The sequence below is a fragment of the Athene noctua genome, chromosome Z, assembly GCF_965140245.1.
Source record: "Athene noctua chromosome Z, bAthNoc1.hap1.1, whole genome shotgun sequence".
NCBI lineage: Eukaryota > Metazoa > Chordata > Aves > Strigiformes > Strigidae > Athene > Athene noctua.
This window is the reverse complement of record NC_134077.1, coordinates 50,504,410-50,529,958: the sequence shown is the minus strand read 5'-3', so window position 1 is coordinate 50,529,958 and position 25,549 is coordinate 50,504,410. Positions and strand designations below refer to the sequence as shown.

The 25,549-nt window shown below is 43.7% G+C and overlaps 1 protein-coding gene across 6 annotated transcripts in view; it reads left to right on the top strand.

Moving 5' to 3' along the window:
- The first annotated feature begins 12,251 nt into the window (after window positions 1-12,251).
- SPIN1 (spindlin 1) overlaps window positions 12,252-25,549 on the top strand; it is a 66,570-nt gene continuing 53,272 nt past the window's right edge. The window contains exon 1 of one of the 6 annotated variants that reach the window (XM_074931978.1): window positions 12,252-12,615. The gene's annotated coding sequence lies outside the window, so the exon portion shown is untranslated. The other 5 variants (XM_074931973.1, XM_074931975.1, XM_074931977.1 and 2 more) reach the window with 5 other exon arrangements.

Genomic DNA, 25,549 nt, shown 5'->3' with positions numbered 1-25,549 from the left:
GGCACACCAGAAATGTGGGCATCTTGAGGAAAAGGCCATTTACAAGTGGGCCCAAGAGCATGGCATAGTTATGTCACTGGATATGATCAAAACAATAATTGCCCAATGCCCTGTGTGCCAGCATACTCAAAAGTGCCCGGTACCAAATATCGTAAAAGGAGAATTGGGAAGAGGGAAATTGCCAGGACAGATCTGGCAGATGGACTATATTGGCCCTTTACCCCAGGACCGAGGGTGCAAATACATCTGCACCACAGCTGACACATATTCAGGATACTTGATTGCTTATCCCTGCAGAAAAGCCACGCACTGTAGTACTACCTCTACCATAGATATAATGATCCTATACTATGGCATCCCCTTACAAATACAAAGTGATAATGGGTCCCGTTTCTGAAATAAATGTGTACAGCAATATGCAGAGCAGCATAACATTCAATGGATCTTCATATCCCATACTATCCACAGGCTGCAGGACTAATTGAACGAATGAATGGGCTTTTAAAGGAGCAAGTAAAAAAGTTGGGAAATGGAAACCTATCCCGATGGAGATCTAACCTGATGGATGCGCTTCACACCCTCAACAATAGACCCATTGGGGAGATGGAGACACCCTTGATGCGTATGACTACGCCCAATCTGCAAATAAAGCCTCTAATGGTAACTGAAAATTTAACCTACTGGGAAATGGTTCCAGGGGCAATGGCCCCCTACTGGGCCACTCCAGAGCCTGCTGGGCTAGATCTTTATGCGTCAGAACTGGTAAAGATAAATCAAGGCCGGACAAGGGTTATTAACACTGGGATAGGAATCCAAATTCCCCCAAGACACTTTGGCTTAATAACTGCTCGCTCAAACCTAGCCCTAAAAGGCGTTCATGTAATGGGAGGAGTGGCTGATGCAGACTACCAGGGAGAGATCAAAGTAATCCTGCTGAATAATGGCGAACAAGATTTAGATATTCAACCCAATGATAGAGTAGCACAGCTATTAATATTACCAATTCTGAAAACAACAGTGAGGAAGGGGGATCCACCCCAAGTCACCGCTGTTCATGGAGACAAAGGATTTGGATCCACCAACTTCAGTAATGGGGCGAAAGTATGGGTCCAAGGGCTGAGTGGCCCCCCTGATCCAGCTGAAGTAATAGCTGTAGGAAAACATAACACCATCCTAATCATGAAGCCTAGACAGAAAAAATGGGAACATGTCCCCGCAAATAAATATTATTTGTGGGAATAATTATGGTCTAAGGTTTTGTCTTCTAGACCTTGTGTGGCACTGCTGGGAATGTGAAATCTCTCCTGTGACAAATGAATTTAACCCGAATGGGCAGCGTATGGGCTGGAATACAAGTTGTCGCTGAACTGTGCTGAGCAGATGACATCAGCTTCAGATCCACAGTCACACTGATCTTCTAACGAATAAGACCACAACAGTGAAGAATATGAAGAAACAGCTGAGATGACTGTGGCAGTGTCTGCAGCCAAATACAAGATAAAGATGTCACATGTAGAGATCGTGTGAGGGCTCTGGTCTATCCATATGTCAAGGGGCCCAGTGAAATGCTGGGGTTTCAACCCCAAGCCCCAGAATAAGGCTGACATACGGGTGATTCCCACAGCCCTTCACAAAGGGGGGGTGAGTTTGCCTTTAGGCTTCCCTCCAGGGTGGTGCCGGCCTTGCAGACAGAGCCATTGGGTAAAGGAGCCCCAGGTGTCTGCATTAAGGAAACAAGGGTCAGGTGTCCCACTGAGGGATAAAAGCTGGGACCCCTTGCAGGAAGGGCAGTGTCTGTCTGTGAGGTGGATGCACTGTGCAGAGTTCCCTGTTGGGGAAGGACCTCCTGCCTCCCTGGGACTGGGCTCCAGTCGGGTCTGGCTTTTGTAAACATGGGCTCTGTAGAGATTCAATGTGTGGCTTCCTTGGTCTTATGTATTTGGCTTGCTGACTCGGTTGTCTCCTGTCCCCTCTATGAGAGACTGTATTTCCCCATTTATTCCACCCATTGTTGGTCATGTGGTGTCATTGTTGGGGTCAGTGGGATTGATGTCGATTATGTATAATCTGACTGACTTGTTTGTACCCCCAGCGCTCACCCACGTACTGACCTTTTGTATCAAATACACTTTGGTTACTGGTTCATCTTTATGCTGGCTGTGTCCTTTATGTTAGGCCTAATAATTGTCAAAACAGACTATCACATCCCTTATTACCCGTATGTGTCTGGAAATACTGAATCACAGAATCATCTAGGTTGGAAAGGACCCTAGAGATCATCTAGTCCAACCCTTCGCCTAGCACAGTTCCCACCTACAGCATATCCTTAAGCTCTAAATCAACCCTACTCCTGAACACCTCCAGGGATGGGGACTCCACCACCGCCCTGGGCAGCCCATTCCAATGCCTGACAACAAGTTCTGTAAAGAAATGCTTCCTAATATCTAGTCTGAACTTTCCCTGGCGCAACTTGAGGCCATTCCCTCTTGTCCTGTCGCTTTCTACTAGGCTAAAGAGGCTCAAACTCAGCTCTGCACCCTCCTCTTCTCCAGACTAAACACCCCCAGTTCCCTCAGCCGTTCCCCGTACGACCTGTGCTCCAGACCCTGCGCCAGCTTCGTTGCCCTTCTCTGGACACGCTCGAGTCATTCAAGGTCCTTTTTGTAGTGAGGGGCCCAAAACTGAACACAGGAATCGAGGGGCGGCCTCACCAGTGCCGAGTACAGGGGCAAGATCCCTTCCCTGTCCCTGCTGGCCACGCTATTGCTGACACAAGCCAGGATGCCATTGGCTTTCTTGGCCCCCTGGGCACACTGCTGGCTCCTGTTCATTGGGCTGTCAATCAGCACCCCCAGGTCCCTCTCTGACTGGCAGCTCTCCAGCCACTCCTCCCCAAGCCTGTAGCGCTGCTGGGGGTTGTTGTGGCCCAAGGGCAGCCCCGGGCATTTTCCCTTATGGAAACTCCTCCAGTTGGCCTCAGCCCATGGCTCCAGCCTGTCCAGGTCTCTCTGCAGAGCCTCCCTACCCTCGAGCAGATCAACACTCCCACCCAACCTGGTGTCATCTGCAAACTCACCGAGGGTGCACTCGATCCCCTCGTCCAGATCATCAATAAAGATGTTAAACAGGAGTGGCCCCAAAACCCAGCCCTGGGGGACACCACTCGTGACCGGCCGCCAACTGGATTTAACTCTGTTCACCACAACTCTCTGAGCCCGGTCGTCCAGACAGTTTTTTATCCAGCGAAGTGTGCAATTGTCCAAACCTCGAGCAGCCGTTTTTTCCAGGAGAATGCTGTGGGAAACAGTGTCAGAAGCCTTGCTAATGTAAAGGTAAATTACATCCACAGCCTTTCTCTCATCCAATAAGCAGGTCACCCTGTTGTAGAAGGAGATCAGGTTTGTCAAGCAGGACCTGCCTTTCATAAACCCATGCTGACTGGGCCTGAGCATCTGGTTGTTCCTCATGTGTTGCATGATGGTGCTCAGGATGAGCTGCTCCATCAGCTTCCCGGGCACCAAAGTCAAGCTGACAGGCCTCTAATTTCCCAAATCATCCTTCCGACCCTTCTTATAGATGAGCATCACATTGGCCAATTTCCAATCAGTCGGGACCTCCCCGGTCAGCCAGGACTGCTGGTAAATGATGGGAAGTGGCTTGGCGAGCACCCCAGCCAGCTCCTTCAGCACCCTCGGGTATATCCCATCTGGTCCCATGGACTTGTGAATGTCTGTGTGATGCAGCAGGTCACTGACTGTTCGTGGATTGCAGGGGGGTTGTTCTCCCAGTCTCTGTATTCTGGCTGTGGAGGCTGGATTTCATCAATACAACTAAACTTGTTATTAAAGACTGAGGCAAAGAAGGCATTAAGCACCTCAGCCTTCTTCTCCACACTGTTGAAGACTCTGTTGAGAGCATTGGACAGTGCGGGATGGAAGCACTGGGATATAAATTTAGCGGAAGCCACTTGGCTAATTTACACCAGAGGATCTGTTAACCATCCTGCTCCTGCCCAAACAAACCCCCTTCATACTGTGGGAGGAGATAAGGTCCCCGTAGTACACACAGGGAAATGGCTGGGGAAGGCAGTGTGGGTTGCTCCTCCCTTGGGAAAAGGCAAGCCCACTCGTGGGATTGTCTTTGCTCGGGGACCTGGATGTACTTGGTGGGTAATGTGGGAGGATGGGAATACTCAGTGTGTGCCTCAAGGACATTTATCCTTGGGGGGAAAATAATCTGTGGGGTGAGTTGTATGTTGCAGGAAGTGATGGAGGAAGTAGGAACGACGAAGAGTGAACCAGATATGTGCAGTGACGACCCAAACCTAGGCGGTGCTGGAGTCCAACAGTCAAACATACTTCTCCTGTCCTGAACATCCATCTTGACAGATGGGAGTGTCCTGGTTCAGCTAGGATAGGGTTAATTTTCCCCAGCAGAGAGGGGGAAGGGATCTCCAGCTGGGTTATTCATACCATGCTGACTGTCAGGTCTGGTGCAGCAGCGCAGGAAGCTTTTTCCTTTGTGGCTTTGGTCACGGGAAGCACCGGGCTGTCTGTACCCATTGCGGTATTTCTCTGTATATCTTTTGTCTTGTTAACTGTTATTGCTGTTTACTGTTGTTATCATTGCTACTGTTGTTGTTCAGATTGTTTATTACACTGTTGTATTAAATTTCTTCTTATTCTAACCTGGGGTTTGTGCCCTACTTGTGTCCGAGGGTGGGGGAGGGACAACAGCAACGTGGTCTCTCGTCCCGGCAGGGCCTAAACCAACACAGGGAGCCAAGTCACTGAACATCTGAAGGAGTGAAGAAAGCTTATGGAATGGATAAATGAGTATTATGTGGGACCTGGGCATGACGTAAATGTGAGGAATAAGTGGTGGAGACTGTACTGGGTCTGGCTGAGCTGGAATTGGCTTTCCCCTATTAGCAGCCCTCACGGTGCTGTTTTATGCTGGGAGCTGGCAGGGTGTTGGTAGCACCCTGGTGTTGTGGCTGCTGCTGAGCAGTGCTTACACAGCACCAAGGCTCCTTCCGACATTTCCCCCCAGTGGGACAGGGTGGGCAAGATCTTGGGAGGGGACACAGCCAGGACAGCTGACCTGAACTGACCAAAGGGATATTCCAGACCATATGACATCTGCTCAGTATAAAGCTGGGAGAAAGGAGGAAGGGGGTGGGGTCACCCTTGGTCCTCCGAGGCAACAACTATGCATATCAGAGCCCTGCTTCCTGAGAAGGCCCAACACCGCCTCTTCATGGGAAGGAGAGAATAAATCTGTTTTCTTTTTTTGCTTCCGCACAAGGACCTTTGCTTTGCTTTGGTTATATTAAAACTTCGTTTGTTTTACCCACAAGTGTTGGGGTTTTTTTATCTATCTTATTTTCTTTCCCCTCTTTGCCCTGTTGAGAAAAAATGGGGAAGGGGGGGGGAAGTGATAGAGCAACTTGGTGGGTACCTGGCATTTAGCCAAGATCAAACCACCACAAATACCTAATCCAATGCCTATATTAGCAAGGCCACAGAGCTAAGGCAAACATTCTGAGAATAGTGAAAGACACTGGCTGGTGGCCTAACAGGAAGAAGGATATAGATCACTTGTGTGAGAATCACCTTTCCTTGTGCACAGCCAATGGAGATTATGGTGGAGTAAATGCCCCAGTCCAGCACCAACGTATTAACTGCCTATGAGTATGACTGCAGATTGACTTTGTGGGACATCTGTCAGTGACAGCTCAAAACAACAAATACAGGTAGTATTAGATCCTTTCAGGAAAACCAACACTGCAGCCACCACTGTACATCTGTTACTTAAAATCTTTTCATGATAGGGTATGCCCCATACCATAGATTCTGATCTCAGAACCCGCTCTGTCTGAACAGTTATGCATGAGCTGTGCAATGCCCTACAAATAAAGCAAAGGTTCCACACTGCATGGCAACCCACACCTTCACATAAACAGCAGAGTTAAGGAAGCTTTAACAAAATGGTGCAGAGCTAATAGGAAGAATTGGGATGAGAAGCTCTGCAATTATTTTCACAGCATTATGAGGATCTAAAGCAACTCATGATTATACTCCCTTCCAAGTTATGATACAGTGGCAAATAAGAATGCTTGAGTCCTGGTGGTTTGGGGTAGAGTTACCGAGCCCTTGGGAACACAGGGTAGTTGAATGGGTAGAAACATTAGTGGAAGAAATAGCCAAGACTTACCAAGACATAGGAAGACAACTGAGGAAAGCCCAAGTGGATATGGACAACATGTTAGAATGTGATAGCAAACCAGTTACATTGGTAGTAGCCAATAATTCCCTGTGAACATTTTCTGACACAGAGGTGGGATGGATCAGCCTGTATTACACATAAGGTTAGTCCTGCCATTTATCACATTGAAATTTCACAGAGCAAGTGCAGAAGGTCATGAAGAAAATACCTGCATGCTTCTCAACTGAAGGAATAGAAAGCTGAACCTTCAGCCACCACAGATAGGTGAATCCCAGACTGGACTTGAGTAACACTAATTTCATCCTTCCGCAGAGTAGTAACATGTGTTTGAACATAAAGAGTTCTGAACACTTTCATCATAACTATACCCTTTGCCAGGGAGTGAGGGTGGGGAGGGGGTTGGCAGTAACATCCTCCTGTAGTTCTGCTGTTCACAGGAAAAATGCAGTCATATCTATGCATCTGGTTGATATATGCTATGAGAGCAACAACAGTAAAGACCATTCAATCCATTGACAAGCAACTAAGACCTGTGCTTCTAACAGTTTGGAGCTGCTAAATGAGGCACTACTGTGGTAGACTGCCATATGCAATGGTTCAATGGTCACAAGAGTGGAACATACCAATGCTTCCATGTTTTCCATATACTGAGATGGACTGAAAGCATCAAGCATCCCTCTGGAAACTTTCTATGCTTTTGTTATAGCACACATCCTTTAGCAGGTGATCAAAATGGAATTATTGTGACTTGAATTATGCAGGGAAAAACCCAAATATCACCACCTTTAATGTTTATACTGAGACTTGTGAGGTGGTGCTGTCAGCTACTGCTTCAGCTCCAAATTCCCTATCTAATCTTGCCATTCTAACATGGTCTCAAGTCTTAGAAGAGCCAAGCAATGAACTGTACCTTGGTTTGATCAACCCCACGAGTCTGAAGACCATGAAAGTCATTGCAGAATGAACTCTCTACAATTGGACAATTAAAGGCAGAGATTTGCACAAGAAAGGTCCTGGACTGGCTCATCCCACTGAGTGGAGGCACATCCAGTAAAGCTATGTCAGTTATCCACTTCAAAAACTTTAGGAAAATGCAATTTAATTTTAGGAAGGGTCTGGAAGGGAATGATACATTGGGTTTCAGAAGAAAGAATCAAACAATGCCTGTGTTTGTCCTTCCATTATTAATGAAATGTCCCTTTATGACTTAAAATTCCCACTATTGGTCTTCATGTACTTAAAACTATATCAACCTACTAAAATCTTCATAAACTCAAAAACTTCTCTTAAAGAAGTCCAGATGCAATTAGATGGCTTGAACATATATTATACGTAACTATGCCCCAGTGTGCTTCCTACTTGAAAGTAAGCCAAAAGGGATAAGATAGGCCAACCCACAGCATTTAGAAACACCCAAATCCAAGTTTAAAGGGGTTGGAAGGTCTAAGTAGATTCTAAGGGAGCAGGTTTGTCTCCTATTAATGTTGCAGAATTAAGTCATTTCTAATAAGCTTTCTTATACTACCAAAAAGTAGAAAAACTGAATCGACACCATGCCAATTCTTTTGACCAACTGGGCACCAGACAGCAAGACATCGATAAAAATCTTCCAACAAAGGAAAATATTACAGAAAATTATGAATAGATCATGCTTACAAGTATTAAATGTCTTGAATCAGGGAAAATAACCTATCTATGGTTATAGCATATATGCAAGCTGAGAATGTACTACAGACTATAATCATTGTCATGATTAGGCAAGATAGAACAAGCCTTTGTAAGAACTTAACAGAGGTAGAAACATTGATCAAACCTCCACTAACCACGAATGAGATTTCTCTAACTGCAGCAAATTGGTAAGTGCTACTTATCATCCAGACATAAATCAACTATGATTATTCATAATCCTAATTTCAGATGCTAACAGACATATTGAATGTCTATCCTGTGATCTGCTCGGGTTTGCAAGAAAAGTAGGATTTAGTAATGTATACTAGGGAGATGAACCACTACGATAGCAAGAAAGAAATAGTTTTAAAACTATGAATGTTGAAGGTTGTCACAAACACCATTCTTGGATCAAAGGTTAGAGAGTCATAACCCTTGTTTCTCACCATGCCCCACTGATTCTTCCTCCTGTACATTTGATTTGGTCAAGAGGAATAACTCCTCTATAATTTATGTTGGTACGGGTCATTTGTGTGTCAGAACTGCCTGTACTTATGTTCTTACTTCGCTGGACAAGCTCAAGAAATGGGCCCATGTGAACTTCATGAGGTTTAACAAGGCCAAGTGCAAAATCCTTCAGCAGGGTTGGTGCAACCCCTGGGATCAATACAGGCTGGGGGATGAAGGGATTGTGAGCAGCTCTGTGAAGAAGGACTTGGGAGTGCTGGTGGATGAAAAGCTGGACATGAGCCAGCAATGTGTGCTCACAGCCCAGCAAGCCAACTGTATCCTGGGCTGCATCAAGAGAAGTGTGGCCAGCAGGTCAAGGGAGGTGATTCTCCCCTTCTACTCCTCTCTTGTGAGACCTCACCTACAGTAGTGTGTCCAGCTTTGGAGTCCTCAGTACAGGAGAGACATGGACCTGTTGGAGCAGGTCCAGAGGAGGGACACAAAAATGATTGGAGGTATGGAACACCTCTCCTGTGAGGAAAGGCTCAAGGATTTGGAGCTGTTCAGCCTTGTTGCATTTAGGCTGATGAACTGATTTGGTGATTTGGTAAGAGATGAATCCCCTTGCATTCTAGCCAGTCCTCAGAGATTAGCGGGGCTAGGGGCGGCTGGATTTATCTCTTAATAGCTATGCCAACTGGGGCCATGACTATAGATCTGACACCAGATGCACGAACAGCCCGTATGCAGTAGGTCTGGTTGCATTTAAGAGCAGTCAGGGTCATGAATAGTACAGTTTATTATTATGAAACATTTACAGATTCTTTAAGATTGCCTGCGATAAATGCGCAAACTGCAGGTTGGTTATATAGCACTACACACAAAAGAAAAACGATTGCAATCACACAATTCCTGCGTAATCACTCAGCTTAGCCGAGGGCACAAATCTTACCAAAAGATGTCCCTCCTTGGGGGGGGGGGGGGGGGGGGGAAGGGCGAGGGGGCAAGGAGCACAAACCCGTTGATCTGTCCCTCCAATTTGGCACCAGATTCTCGTTCCTCTGAGTTAGATAGAAACTCGGGGTAGTATTTATCTAAGTATGTATGTGAGAGTGGGTGGGACTATGGTCAAGCCATTGTTTCTTGAGTAATGACACAGCACATTCCTTGGTGCAAGGTGAGTGCAGTTCTTGTGGAAAAAGAGGAAGAATGGGAGATAATACCAGCAGAGTTGTGCAAAATAGTCCTTGAGAAGAGTGGAAGAGCAGGAGTTAAGTCTGTATAGTTGTGTCAAATATTCTTTAAGTAAAGTGGAAGAACAGGACCTTGCAGTCTCCACCTTGCTTTGCATACGTCCTTGGTGCCATGGCAACACAAATCGCCGGATCTTCACCCCGTCCTGTATTTGTTCTGGACACCGTGTGTTAAGGAAATGTGTGTTTTGCAGTTTTTTCACTGTTTTGTGTTTTCCGCACCTCCAACAAGCCTGGAGAAGAGAAGGTTCCAAGGAGACCTTCTTGTGGCCTTTCAGTACTTAGAGGGGGTTTATAAGAAAGATGGGGACAAAATTTTTAGTAGGGCCTATTGTGATAAAATAAAGCATAACTTAAAGAGAGTAGATTCAGACTAGATATAAGGAAGACATCTTTTATGATGAGGGTGGTGAAACACTGGAACAAGTTGCCCAAAGAGGCTGTAGATGCCCTAGAAACATCCAAGGTCAGGTTGGACAGGACTGTGAGCAACCTGAACTGAAAATGTCCCTGCTGATTACAGGGGGGTTGGACTAGATGACCTTTAAAGGTCCCTTCTAATCCAAACCATTCCATGATTCTATGTTCTTTTAATTTCAGGGAAATTCAACCACTGGTTGCTTATCTCAACAGCTGTCTTGTACCTCAGTGATACACACATGTGGTTACAGATTTTACGACCCTGCTTGGGCAGTATAGCATTATTAAGATATACCCTCATCTTTACCAATCTTTTTTCCCAATTTCATGCTTTCTCTCTCTTTCCCTCTCTTTCCCTAATGCTCTTGGAAATATCTCTTTTTAGTTAGTCATCCTTGTTGAAAATTTTTTTTAAATTGTAAATGGATAATATCCCAGACTCTGGGGTACCCCTTTGTCAGAGGAATTACTGGGGATACAGTCCCTCTGTGATGAAATTGAGTTGTGAATTTAACAAAGGCTGACTGAAGATATGATTCTTTGTTTTGTCAGTAACAATTGTAAACAGAATATGTATGCCTGTACATTCATGTCCCTGTATTTTATTTTCTGTCAACGAATGTGTGAATGATATGATTCCCAAGTGTGAACTGGGAATTTGGATCTTACCCTGTGTATTTGCTACTTTTGAACTAAGAAATCCCAAATGCGTACCCATCCTTTGAACCAAAGCATCCTTACCCCAAATCAATTTCATTTCTTGGACTCCAAATGTATGTACACGGGGCCCTTAGACTCATGCAAAAGCTCTACATGTAATGATACTTTATGGCTCCCTTAACGGGTGGAAGTTTGTTTTATGGTGTTGTAACAGCAAAAATCGTATTATGTCACGATATGCTTGCCAAGCTCTACTTCAAAAAAAAATACGCATTTGATTTGTTAAGGCAGACTGGGTCCCTGCTGTTCACCTGTTTTCATTGTTAAAGAAATTACTCAGTTTGTCAGAAGTGAATTTACCGATTTTCCTCTTCTGTCGTCAGTTTGAAGTTATGAATGGCTCTTGGAAGTCTAGGCTTAAATGATGTACCAAACTGATAAACTACGATTTGATGACACTGTATTTTCATCAGAACATCTACAGATGATTTTACTTTTTTTCCCCCCTATGATTAAGAGTTTACACACAGTTTAGTCTGCAAAATTCTGGTACGGTTTACTGAATTTCCTTGTGTTCAACTCCATCTAATCTGTGCACATTTCATTAATTAGAAAATGCTCTCCACAACAGCTATGAAGTTTGCTGTTTCTCTTCTAGATGTCCGGGGATTTAACACCAATGGTTCAGAAGATGACACTTGTCTGTGGTCCAGCAACTGCTGAACAACAGCCTTGACTACTTGCACGTTTCCCATCAACTGCCCTCTCTATCAGGCTACTCAAGCCAAAAGCTGAGAGCACACAAGACAGCGCACCAGGACTGTGTGAAGAACTTGTAATCAGTGCTTTTGTTCAGCTGGGATTTTTGAAGTGTTCCCCCACCCCTTTTTTGTTTCTGTTCCACAGACAAGGACACCATTTTAAGATTTGAAGGAACTCCTGCTTCTCCATCACAGTAACATTTCCCGTCTTGCAATGATACCGATTTAGTGCAAAATGCAGGCTTTCAGTTTTCCTTCATACTACACTCAGCACCCCCGACAGTCTCTATTACTTACAAGCACTTTGCCTAGTCAGGCAAAATGCCAGTCAGCCTTCAGGTACCTGCACACTCTTGATTTCTTTCTGTCAGCACGACAACCAGCACTTCCTCAGATCACCTGAGATTGTTTGAGGGTTGGAAGGTGCTCGGGGACACCACAGAAACCCGGCTGAAAAAGCTGGGCACCATGACAACCCGTGAGACCGCCAGCCGTGGCCCTGGGCCCCAGGTCGGCCGCGGGCCCGAGGCCTGCCTAGGCCAGAGGCGCTCCTGGTGAGCGGCACCGCCGCCACGACCCGCTGCGGCCCGCCCGTGAGGCGGCGCCAGGCGGGCTGCGCAGAGCGGCGAGCGGGCGGGGCCAGGCCCGCCCAACGCCCCAGGGCCGGGTAAGCCGCGCTTCGGGCCGGCCCGGAAGGCAGGGCAACGCGGCAGCGGCGGAGCGCCGGGCGGCTGCGGCGGCCGCGCAGACGCGCTGGGATCGGCGACGGCGGCCGGGGCCGGGGAGCGCTCCCCCCGCTCCTGTCGCAGTTCGGGAGCCGCAGTGCGCCTGCGCGCCGGCGGAAGGGGGCAGGGCGGGGGGCAGGAGAGAGAAGGGCGGGGCCCGGCCCTGTGTTTTGAACGGCCCGATGCGGGCGGCTCACTTTTTGGCAGGAAGGTGAGGAGGCCTCTATCCTGGCGGCGGAGCTCGCGTAGGGAGAGGGGGATCCAAATGTGGCAGAGGCGAGCAGGAGGTAGCGGCGGCGGCGGAGGGGGGCAAACGAGACAAGGGGAGCGGCCGTCCTCGCTGCCGCCGCGGAGGAACTGAGTGGCCTGGCGAGGCAGGGGGCTGCGGCTGCAGCGCTGGCACCCCCGGGCCGCCCGCCTGGCACCCCCGGGCGCCCGTCCCGCCGGCAGGTGAGCGAGCGGGGAAGGCGGGGGAGGGGAGGGGAGGCGAGGCGGAGGGGGGGGGGGGGGGGGGCGCAGCGAGCGCAGCCCGTCGCGCCGCCCTTGGCCTGGCCCGGCCCAGTACCGGGCAGAGCCGGAGGGAGTCGCTGTGGGGGAAGCCGGAGCTCTGAGCCCAGCCTCGCCTCGCCTCCCCCGGGGCTGACAGTATGTGTCCACCCGCGGGCGTCCCGGCTCCGCGCCCCCTCCTCCGCCGCGGCCCGTCGCCCCTCCCGTCCCGCCCCCACCGCCCGCCTCAGGGGCCCTCCCGGAAGCCGCAGGAGGCGGGCGGCGGTGGGGCCGCGGGGGCCCCGGGCTCACGTTGCGGTCTCTGCCGCCGCTTCCCCCGCGGCGCCCCGTCTGCCGGGCAGCTCCCACCCTTCCGGGCTCCGGGGGGCAGCCGCCCGCCCTTGGCACCGGCCCCGGTCCGCATCCACGCTCCGTCCCCTGCCGGAGGGGAGGGGTCCGCTCCCCACCCGCGGAGCCATTGTATGTGGGCTGGGGCCCGCCGGGGGGGCTGCCGCAGAGAAGCTTCCCCCTCGATAGCGCACGCCGAGGGAGGCGGGGACGGGGGAAAGCGTGCCCCGGCTCCCCTCCCCGCCGTGGGGGAGCGGGGTGAAGGGGGCGTGAGTGCGGTGGCGGCGGGGCCGGGCTGGGCCGCGCCGCGGCGGCCGGAGGGGGAGCCGCCGCCCCGGGCCGGCAGCGGCGGGGCTGCGGGCAGCGGGGCTGCAGGCAGCGCTGCCGCGGCGCGAAGCGCCCCGAGCGTGCGCGTGTGTGCGCGCTGCGCTGGGATCCTTTGTCTGCCGCCGCTTTCCCCTCCTCCCGCCCTCCCTTCCCACTCCCTGGGCCTGCCTCTCCTCCCTCCTCGCCTTTCTCTCTCCCTCCCTTCGTTCCCCTCTCTCCCAGACTCCAAGCGCTGCTGCAGCTGCAGGTTTGTAAATACTGGACCAACACACACACAACATGGCTGACGCTCGCCCTGCTCCTCCACCAGGGTCTCCGCCTTCTCCCTCTGTCTCCGCCGCTTAGCCTCTCCTCCTTTTAGGCTTTTGTTTCTTTCCCCTCCCCCCTCATCTCCCATCCAAAAAAAAAAGAGGAAAAACAGTTCACCCTCCTTATTGCGAGCATGGCGGGATTTCAAGGGTAAGGATCCTCGCTTTGGAAGCTTTCTCCTTTCGTTTCGCTGCTTACAACAAAATGAAACCTAAAATCAAAGGGGAATTGGGAACCTGGCAAGGCCTGGGGCGAGGGAGGCAGGGAGGGAAGGTGGGGGGGGGGGGGGGGGGGGGGGAAACTGGGTGAGCCCCGCTGAGAGAGGCTTGATTGGAATGTGCGTATCTTTTTCTCTTCTTGGGTGGGGGGAGGCTGATGCACCAAAGTGCTGGCAGAGATTAAATACTATATTCCACTTGCGGAATGATCTTTCATTCAGGGCCGTTTCTTTCATTTCAGGACGTAGTTCGGTATAAGATATCAACTCAGCGCAGTGACGTTAAAAAGACCTGAACTAGTTAGGTCAGAATCGGCATTGTGTAGGTAAAAACCGTAGCATAGGCTTTTTGAATTTCTTTGCATCCCCTGTATCTCCTTGTCAGTGTCTTAAACAGCTCACAGATCATGGGATACAAAACTGGGATTAACACTTGCCAGCTTTTTTTGTTGGCAGTTTTTTGTCACAGATTAATTTGCCCTTGTGATGACAATAGCACAAACTGAAGCATTTCCTTTTTGCTAAAATGAGGCCTTCTGCTTTTCAGATTCCTTTTTTTTTTTTTTTATAATGGCATCGTGAATTTAAGTGAGCTCGCAAACTGAAACAAGAGAGCATGCTTCTGACCTCTCAGACACAAGGCAAATGCTCAGTTCAGTACCCCCCACCTCAGTTATTCAGAGCACCCCCTTCTGGCTTTGACGAAAATGGCTTATTTTTTTTGCTTATGACGTAAAACCAAAATAACTTGAACGTAGTTTGTTGAGGATATATAAAGTGATCTGCTGTGGAACAGATTTGTAGCTAGGTTGTAACAAGGGTGAATGCCGAACGTGCAAAGACATGATGCTTTTTATTGCTTTCTCTGTGTGTTACTGTAATAGTAAATGTTGCGTTTTTTGAAGGTTATGTCTAAAGACATGGTCTTTCAGTCATATACACAGGGATAGCTGTGGCTTCTCTTAATATCTGAGCATTGCCCTGAAGTAACAAATGTCCTAGCTCTGTCGTCTTTGTCTGCTTTGCTTTGGAAGCTTCTAGTGGAGAAGCACTGGCATGGCATAATCATACAGTTTTTATTGGGATAGAAATATATACTACACTTCAGTGCTGAAGTACTCATATATTCGTACATTTTTTCTGCTTTTTCAATCTCCATTAACAAGCATTGATTAACCAGAGGTGAGGAAAAAATAATTTATAATAATAGAGTTTACATCAACGTAAAACTTGAGTGGAGTCATCCAAGTTACAAGATCATTTTGGAATGTGTATCTACGTCATGGCTCCTGAGCCAACTGTGCTGCTTCAAGGTGGAAAAGTCTGACCATAAGTCTGTAACTTGATATATCAGTAGATTCCTGGAGCAGCCAGTTACTATTTTTTTTTTACGTTTAATAACCTGAAAGCAATATTATTAGTAAAGCCACAAGAATAGTTTATGTGTTGTTGCTAATTAGTCATTCATTATGATAGCCACCAAATTTTGAAATTATTGCTCTCTTACTAAAAATGTGAAGTGTACTGAGGTATGCAGCTCCTCCCTAGTAATAAGCCTTTGGATACTTAAGCTGATTCTTAGGCCGAAGAGCAAAATAAACAAAAATAGGCCATCTGCAACACATCTGTTTAGATAGTGGATCACTTAAAAATAGTTGTGTTTGTTAACTGGTACACTTTAGTTTTGTCGCTAGAACTGTATTTTATTCTGTAAAATTTCCTTGCACTTCATTAGCTTTGTGAAGTTTTTTTGTCTGTAGCATCTTTGCTATACCTTGTGATTGTAGTCTTTCTTATGACACCTTGAAGATTTTTCTTTCTGTCTTGTGTTGATTTGGTCAAAAATCAGTATTGTGCGTCTTTGTATCCCATGAGGAGCTGATCTAGTTGAAGAGCTTGCCAAATATTTGTGTCTTTGGTACCACTAAGTGAAGTCACTCCAGTGTTTTTGTCATTGTGGGTAATTCCAGGCTGTGTTTAACCAAATTAAAAACCCAGTACTAGTAGAATCGTCTTCCAAAACTGTTTACTTTTTCATATTGGGAAGTGAGACTGAGGAAAAAGAAAACTGTGAGAAATGCAGTCTCAGTGATTAGCTTTTTGGAAGATGTTAGAAATGAACTGATTTCTTTTAAGAAGAAACACTTTTCAGTGAATCTTTGACCAAGTAAATAATGACTTGGTGTAGTTCTAAATATTTATGAAATTACCAATTGAAATATAAAGTCCTGAATGTAATAAACACTTTTAGTTACTCTTCAATACTTTTTGTGTATTTTCTTGGTCTGAGTAGTATTCTTCCATTGACTTAGCCTGGATCTTTCTTTGCTGTCTGTTGCCAAGCTGCACTCTTTGACTTGTTCAGATTTGTAAACATCCAGCTGATACAATAGTTGTTTTAAAGTGGTTTTTAATGTAATGTATAATTAATTTGCTTAATATTTGACAAATGAAAGATTTTGAATAAGATTCTATTTTTCTGAAGAAATAGCCACTTTTTTTAAAATAGAAAGAAACCTGTTACTGTAAAGTTCTCATGCTTTCATTTTGGGTTTTTTTGTCTATTTTACTTTCTTTCCCCAGGTATTGGATCAGACTTGACTTCTTGATGTTGTTGCATGAGAATATGTTTTTGTAGATGGTTAAAACCGATTTAACCAAGTGGTTTAAAACCTGTCTTTCAGAAGTTGTTCACAGAAGCTGAACCGTGAGACAGAATCACTGTTATGGACAGTTACTTTCCGTTTTGTGTTTAGATACCTTGTTTCTCATACCAGGTGTGAGAGAACTTTTTTGTTGTTGTTTTTCTCATTCTCCGTCTCTTACTACTCTTTCAAGTTCAGTGGTTTTATGATTGGAAGGTGAATGGTGATCTTTTTTGACACAGGTTTTCCTGATGAGCAGCTTCTGGGTATCAAGATGTCCCACTTGCTGTCCAGATACTACCTATCTGTCAGCATACCACATGACTTAAAAGAATGGGGAATGCAACCTGCCTTGTATCAGTGTGCAGACAGTGTCCATCCACATCTCTATGACATGGATAAGTGTTGAGTTCCTTGAAACAGTGTAGTTAACTGGTTTGTATTTATCTATGAACAGCTGATTCTAGAGACAAAGGGGCCTCATCACTGATCAGTTTCAAAGAATGGTGAGATAGTTTAATTCAGATTTACCGCTTCCACCGTGGGGTAGTTGGAATTAACTTTCTGCTGTGGTGTAAAATATGAGTTCGCTGATGGCATGTGGAATTCAGGAGTTGAGTTGATATGACTATCGGCTTGTGTAGAATGGTTCTAAATCTAGGTTACCTTTTTATGCTTCTTTCCTGTAGTGTATGCTGTGAAACTGCTTGTAAATCTGTGCTATATGAGGTCTTGTTTGACTTGCTCACTTGGAAATTTTGTTGAAATGGTTCCACAAAATGCTGAAATATATCGAAATTGCTGTTGTTAGTTGTGGTGACTACTAGCCTTAACTATTACCTGATCAGATTCTAATATTCTGCAGTTATTGCAGGGTGCTTGAGATGTTGTTGAAATATCTTCTGATGATTTTTTGGGGATCTGCGTGCAGAATAAGAGTTACTGACAGTATACTCCAAGCACTTACAAGTAGGGTTTTTCTAGTCTTTTTGATAAGACTGTAAAGTTTATAAACCCCTAAGAGCTGATTAGCTCTTGGTTTGGGTTTTTTGTTTACTCAGTTGATCTGTTGTTTGTGGTTTTTTTAAATGTTGTTAAATGTTCCAATATTGTATTTGAGGTCTACACCTACAAGTACTGGTGAGAGTAGATACTTACTTCAATAGTAGTTCTGTGGATTTCAGTATTTAAATGCTTAATTTATACAGAGTAACTGCTGAACTTTAGACCTTCTGTTCTATATGGTAGTTTGCACAAAATGGAATCGTGTCATTTTAGTTATTATTTTGGTTTTGTGTTTTCCAGTTGTTCTCACATTGTGGATTTATGGTGGCCTTGCATAGTGAGAACATTCTTGTCATGATGTCCAACTGTTGAGTCCACTTGCTGTCTTTTAAGTCATCTCTTCGTTTTCACTTCACTTCTGGCCTAGCTGTATGCAGGTCCTATTCTCCAACCGTGTGGAACTGGTGGTCCCCTTCTTACAGTGCCAGCTACCTCAGCTGAAGGGCTCTGAGTTCAATCACTACAGCTGTCTTTCTTGAGTGATGGGTGGTATGTGGTAACCTAAATATTCTTAATGCTGATTTCCAGAGTTGTTTGTTTTAGAGAGTGTGGGAAGCCTGCCTGGTGAAGTCTGAGACTACTTTTATCTGCAAGTTTAGAAGTACTTTAGAATTAAAGTGCTCCATTAAAATGTGTTGCTTTCTTTAAGGTCACTGGTGCATCTTCCATCCTTTGTTTCCAGGTCTTCCTAGTGGTTCAGAGGTAGTCTTGAGATCTCAGTCTTGGCAAAGTAACTATGTAACTTTGGGAGCAGCCTTTTTAAAATGACAGTTCCCTCTGAATGTATACCTTGGAGGCTTTTTTCCCCCCTATCCATTGTGTTACTTTGTATTATCTCTTAGATTCCTCTTAGAGCAGAACAATTAATGAATACAGGGAATGTTTGTACATTTAATCTGTTTTAAGATTACTATGCCAATTAGGTCATAAAGCGTAACATTGCCTGGCAATTTACTGTCTACTACTGATGCTGCTATTTGGAGTGATACTGCTCTACCCAGATGTGGCCAGTCATATATAAAATGAAAAAGTAGTAAGCTTGACTCATTTTTTCTCCCAGCAATATTCTTTGACTTCTTCTAGAGCATAGTAAGATGTTTTAGCTGGTCAGTGCCAATACTGAGGTAAAATTTCATCCATACAGACTTTAATTTGATGCCCTTTCAAAAACCAACAAACTTTCTTTTCTTGTGAACCTGCATTAATCCAATTTAAATGTAAAAATGAACTTTGCTAGATCGTACTCTCTTGCCCTAAATGGGTAAGAACTAAAAGATTTATTAGAAGTCAGACTTCTGGTCTGGTATTTATTAAAATCAAATAATTATTTCTGTTGCAAAACTCATTTTCTTAATTTAGTATTTATGTTCATTCACAGACTTCTTCCCTAGTATGTGGAATAAAGGTAGCTTAAGTCCAGTGTTCGCTGTTGAGATTTTTAAATACAGAAATTCCAGCTTTCTAGATTTACTATAAGTGTTGTGAGCTGAGTAGCATAGGAGAAGGCATGTTCTATAATAGTTCACTAGTGACATTTCTGTTAAGTTTTCTTGGTAACTTTTTCCAAATGCCTTGACAAACATAATGTTTGCCAAAATTCGGTATAGTGCTTAGACTTCTAGTATGTGAAGGTTAAGTACGTATCATATACTAGCAGGTATTTTGTCAGTTCTACATGCCTGTAACTTATCTCAGGTCTTCACTTGAACTGTAAAAAGGCTTGTAGATTAGACTGGCTTTATTTTCTAGGAATGTAAAAAAAAAAAAAAAAAATACAAATAATGCTTAGAAGATGTAGGTTGTGTAACTCATACAGTTATCCTTGGAAGACAGTTGTCTATGTCTTTATGGTTCTGGATAATTGCTTGCCTGTTCTGTTTGATAACCATGTGTGGTTTAGACAATGATATGAACCCCAAAGTGAAATCAGAATGGGAGCAAATATATTAGAGATTAGTGTACTACCCTCTCAAAACCTTCCAGTTGCAGACAGCTTTATTATAAATTGACATAATTACTTTTTTTCTTCGTTAATCCCTTTCAGAAGTTCTTTGTCTTTATGGTAAAGATGATGCACAAATTCAGTAATGGTTGCTTTGCCATCAGTGGAACTTCAGTTTTGTGAGATGTGATTGGCCAAAATCCATGCTCTGACAAGAGTATATTCAAAAAAATAGCTTAACAGTGAATTCTGCCTTTCATTTGACTTCCTACAAATCTAACTCTTCAGTGCTTTTAGGATTAAGGAATATGTCGTTGTTTGATATACTTGGAAACCACAGATTTTTGGATATTGATAGGGTTGACATGCTGGCAGGTGGAGGGAGCCTTTACAATGAATATTGTCAGGGTCATCTCTCTACTGAAGGGAGGAAGAAAAAGGAGCTTCTCTAGAAGTGAATAAGGATAGAAATCACCTTGGTGAATTACATCTCTCCATCTTCTGCAGCTCCATTTTGTAAGCAAAAGCATACTTTACTGTTAGGTGCCAGCCTTAAGACAGAGAAGGCAAACAGACTCTCTTCTGATTGATGCGCTCTCCAACCTGTTCAGGTTGCTGGGGGAGATTCATTTCTACCCTCAGTGTATATGTGTATACCTGTGGCTTGTATGGAGAGACATGAGACAAATATATGTTATTTCATATCACTAGGGACGTGTGGCTGTATTAATAATGGATGAAAAGAACATTTTCCAATGGTAATATTTTGCTGTGGCCTTGGTGGGGAGCCAGGGTTGAAGAAAGCACTGTATTACAGATAGTTTTAGGCTAGATGCTTGAAGAATGGAATTCAATGTGGAGGTGGATTTCTTGTTTTGTTTTTCCTCATATGTATAAAATTAATTGAAGGTGGGGGTGTGGGGGGAGGAGCGTGAGACTTCATTAATAAATATCCTGGTTTTCAGTAATGCTTAGGACTCTAACCACATTTCTAGGAGACTTTGTTTGGGCAGGGTTGGCACAAGGTTGAATATGAAGCAGAGATCAGCATAAAAGGCAGAGGCATTCTTGGCTATTCTTCTGTGTGCTGTTTACCTGCAGGACAGACTTCTAGAAAGCCTCACCTGCTTTTGTACGGAAGGATATCCTGCCTTCTGAGATTCCGTTTTCATTGGAAGATACCTCACTTTTTGCCTTTTTGAATTTCTATTTCTCCCCTTTGTTCCTCAGTTGTTTCAAGTACCAAGGACAATCTAGTTCTCTCCGCAAATAAGGATGTGTATTTCCAAAAGGAAGGAGGGATGTGGTCTTTTTGAAGGATTTTTGGTTTTATCACTAATATCTAGATTGATGCAAAATCTCAGGAAATACAATTAGATGTTTGTTAGTGAATCTAGTTCAGGTCAGATATAAAGCTTTCTGGAGAGAAAATTAGATTACAGATCTAGAAGGGGAAAAGTCTACCTGTTGCTGCTGCTACAAATTCTTACTGAAGTGCTGTCTTGATTAATTTACTTTCTCATTTCATTTCCATTTATGTAGCATGCACAGGGAAGGAATTTCAAAGGAGGGTTTTTTATCGGAGCCTATTATCAACATCTAAGAAAGGAAAGAATGTTTGCTGTGGGACAAGCAAGGTATGGTAGGGAACAAGTGACTCCAAGGTGGTCCTCATTCTTTTTGACTTTCTTCTTGCTCTAGTTTTGTCAGCTTTCTACTATTGCAGAACAAGAGGAATTCAGTGGTTTAAGGCAATTGTTTCTGAGCAAAAATTGTCATATACTCAAACTCATGCAGATGTTATCCTAAAATACATTCTTTTAACAGTCCGGTATATAACTTCTCAGAGTAACTGGAAACAAGTCTTCATCCTCTTAAGTACGTCAGGGTCTTCTAATTAATTTCATGAGTATGGAGATACCATACCAATTTCAGAACGAGTAGCTTGTGTATTTTTCTTCCACGTTTTAAAAAGCACCAGCATTATGAGAATTGGTCTTTTCTGATGTTTTCACTGCTTTTAGGGAAAGTCACTGGTTTTCCCTCCCTGTTGTCCTGCCCCTCCCCACCCACTAGCCCCTGACTTAGGCAGGATGTGTTGTGTTTTCTATCAAAAATCTGAAAGACCTGTGTGTAAGCAAAGAAAATACCATATAATGCTGATGGTTTTTATTCAAAAAGGTATGATCAGCAGTTTCATGTTACCGTTGTTTTCCCTGATGAATCCAGGGTTGACAGCAGTATTTAAATTATTAATAATACAAATATCGGGTATCATTTCTCAACAGCTATACTACTCTTATATAAGTAACAATTCTTGTTTTAAAGTGCTGTGCTTTCACTGACTCTCCAAATTTATCAAAAACGACATAGTTAACTGTAGCTAGAGCTCATAATGCAATGCTGAATTTTGTTTGCAGTGCCTTGCTGTTACTCATATTATGGCTTTGACATCTCTTGCAACTCTTCACCATTTAAAGCTGATAATCTGTTTAGGCTGAGATTGATACTAATATTGTAGATTGAGTGAATATTCTGCAGCTGGTCTGGTAAAATGAAGATCATGTTATTGGTTAGTATCCACAGCAGAAGACTTGCCAATCTTAACAGCAAATGCACTTAAGTGATTTATGTTTCCAGTGTAAACAGTTACTTGAATGCATTTGTATGAGAACTGCTTTCATCTAAGCTAAAATGGCTGAAGGTGAAGAAAATAGGTAGGACCAATTCAGTTCATTACTGGTTGCTCATCTTTTTCAAGATGCACGTTAGAGGCAAGATACCATTTTCCCTGAGTCCTTTTTTCTTTTTTTCTGATCATTGCAAAGATAGGTTGAAAATTACTTTTGCTTTAAATTGTCTAATCATAAGTCTATAAGCTTTTCTTAAAATGAGATGTGCAGGGAGAAGTTTTTTTATGCTTTGGTCTCTTGTCTCTGTGATCATGCTTCAGTTTGCAAAATATTTGCTCTTCCATTGCAGTAATTCCTAAGAAAATGATCTGTCCACTGTGACTAGAGGGGGCCATATTTTACCCAATAACTTCACTTAATTTGCCATGGTTTACTAATTTTAAAAATTTAGCTGGCAGTAATTTGCCACTGGGTTACCTTCTAACAGCTGGAATAGGTGTGTTAGCCCTGGGCTTGCTCTTCCAGAATGTTTGGGTGATCCTTTTGACATTTGGAACATTTGGAACAATGTTTCTCAGACTAACACAATTAAACCTAGTCTTCAAACAAAGGTTGGTGACCTAAGTATCCCCTATGAGGAGACACTTAAGGGAAGAACAGGGAAATGTCTTACTTTCTCAGATGGACATTTCCCTCTCTTAGTTTCCACAGACCTGTCTTTGTCACCAAACGAAACCAAATAAACTTGCTTACAATAATAATAAATTATTTGGGTCAACTCTGTCTGTAGGAACATGAGTAAGGACAAAACATTTGCATTATAAAGCTCACTTGCATTTACCATAGAATGGTAGCAAACCCGTGATGGTTGTGTCTTGGGCAGTGGTTATTTTTGTGCGTATGTTTTTTTTGGATTCAGAAGAAGAGGAGGATAGCTACCTATCAATAAGGAGAAGCTAAGCTGCTTCATATTTGATATGATACAGAAGTGTGCAACTTAAGGCAATTATACTGGCCTGTGAAAACTTGTTACCCTAGTGTCTGTGCTTGTTCTTGCCCTGGGGTTCAACACAAGGTAATTTGCAGTAGACTGAACAATTAGGAGCAGGTTTTAATTTACCTTTGGATAAAGGGGTGCAGGGAAAATTCTCCTGGCTTTGAATAAATACTAAATTTCTTCAAATTTTTAATAAAAGCATTATTTTGTAAGATTTCTTTAAGCATGGAGGTCTGTGCTTACTGTGCATCAGCAAACTGAAACACACACAAGGTTTAATCAGTGAGTAGTTTTTCATTGCCTGTAAAAGGAATTACATGGATGCTTTAAAAAGTCATTGTGCTTCAGAGTCCTGGTATATTGTGTAAAGTCACAGGAAGAATTGTAGCAATGTGGTGAAAAGAAATTAAACTATCTTAATATTATTAAGTGATAAACTTTACGACTGTTTTTAAAGCTGCTTGGCTAAACTCTTATAGCTGTTCATGACAGTCCCATAGTAGGACAGAAGAATACCAAAATTGAACTATGTTTTCTGTTGACATAGGCAAATAATTCCATACTAAACAAAAAAAGTTGTGCTTATCCATGCTACTTGAGGACAGAGTAAAGTAGAGCTCTAAAACAACTCATTAAAAATGCTCGATGCATGTCTTTATTGTTCTAGTACTAAAACTGTGTATAATAATTGCAGTAATGGACTTTTTTTTTTTTTCAAAATTAGTTCTGCTGTGCCAAAGAGCGACTGAAAAGTTTGTGTATACATAAATGTTTCACTTGTTCTTCTCAGCTGTTGGAAAGGAAGTAGACTAGAAACTTTTTTATTTAAAAGCCTGTATATGAATTTGTGTTGAACGTAAAATTTTATGGTGACAAGCATGTTTTGTTTTTTTTAATGAAGCTGTTGCAAGTTCATTTGGCACTACTCAATTCTCTTATTCCTTCTTAAGCTTGATCCCTATTTGGTAGAACAGCCAGTGTGTGTGTATTTTTTTAATACCAAATTTCAGATCCAATTTTTTGGATTCTTGGAGTTCAGTTTTAGGTATGTATTTTTTGAACTAACATGGGAAGCAAGGAATTTTTCAAAGGGCAAGCATATGGCAAAACACTGTTTGGTCAACTATTATTGAATCTGGTTGTGACATTGCTAAGATGGGAGGCAGATCAAATAAGAAACTATGACATTTAAATCAGTTTAATTTTAGACAAATGCCTAAAACCAAGCTTTACTGTTCATAAGACCTAATTAATAACAGATTAAGCCTGCAAGACTTTCTGGAATAAACCTTTGGAGAACTTAACTTTCTTTTGTTTTCTGAGTTATTTATTTATGTATTCTTAAAATGGGCATATAGTTGTCCTTTTCCTCTGAAACCTGTAGGGAATTTCAGAAAACTAATTGTACTTGGTGTGAGGCTAAACTTCAAACCTGTAATTGAAAAGAGCTTATTCTTACTGCATTCTGGATATGGTATGTGTATGTCATTTCCCACTCCCAACCTCTTTTTCCTCAGGACTTTAATTTTTCTTTAATAGTTTTGTCAGTGCCTTTTTTTTTTCTTTCCTCAGTATGTTGATGACTAGCTCTCTTCCCTTTCAGGCAAAGTGCTATGCCTGTAGTTAACTGTAACCATCAGCTGATGTACGGATAGCTTGTCCAGTTTAGTGAACGTGTAGTGTTACCACTGTCACTTACTTCTAATCAGCCTGTATGATTTGAGGTTTAGCATTTAAAGATTAGTGCTCTTGGGATGTAAATTCCGTAACCACTGGTGTAAGATTGCTTTAGTAGTGGGTTATAGGCCTTTCCTGGCCTTTTTTGTTTCTCAGAAGAACTCCAGGGACATATAGAGCAGACAAAATTAAACAGAATGAAGAAGGCTTTAATCAGAGGTTCCCAAACTGGTTCCAGTTGATTCAAAGACACAAACAATGGGAGAAACCTTGATCTGTGAACTACTAAGCTGGACCAGCCAAGGTGATCATCTCTTGCAGGCACACCTGTCTGTTCGTCAAGGGAAGATCAGGAACTTTGAAAACCTCTGGACAGAGGTGAGCTAATTCCTAAACAACAGGTCTGAATGATGTATCCACTAATGGAACTTCTTGATGCCTTTTATATGAAAAAGAAAGGATAAAAAATAGATAAAGCATAATAAAAGTACACCTTCTGTTGAAAGCAAAATTAGTCATCTTCTTTGTCTATCTTTCTAATTCCACAAGTGGAAAAACTAGCTGACCTCTGGTTAGCTTATTTGGTAGCAGAGGGGGAGGAGAAGTCAGTTTTGTATATTTACCCTTCTGGTGCTATTGTGAAGATCACTCAGTGTATCATGTACGTGCAGGTGTGACAAGGCTGCACGCTATGAAAGTTCATAAAGTTCAGAGAACTATTAATTTGCTAATGTACCC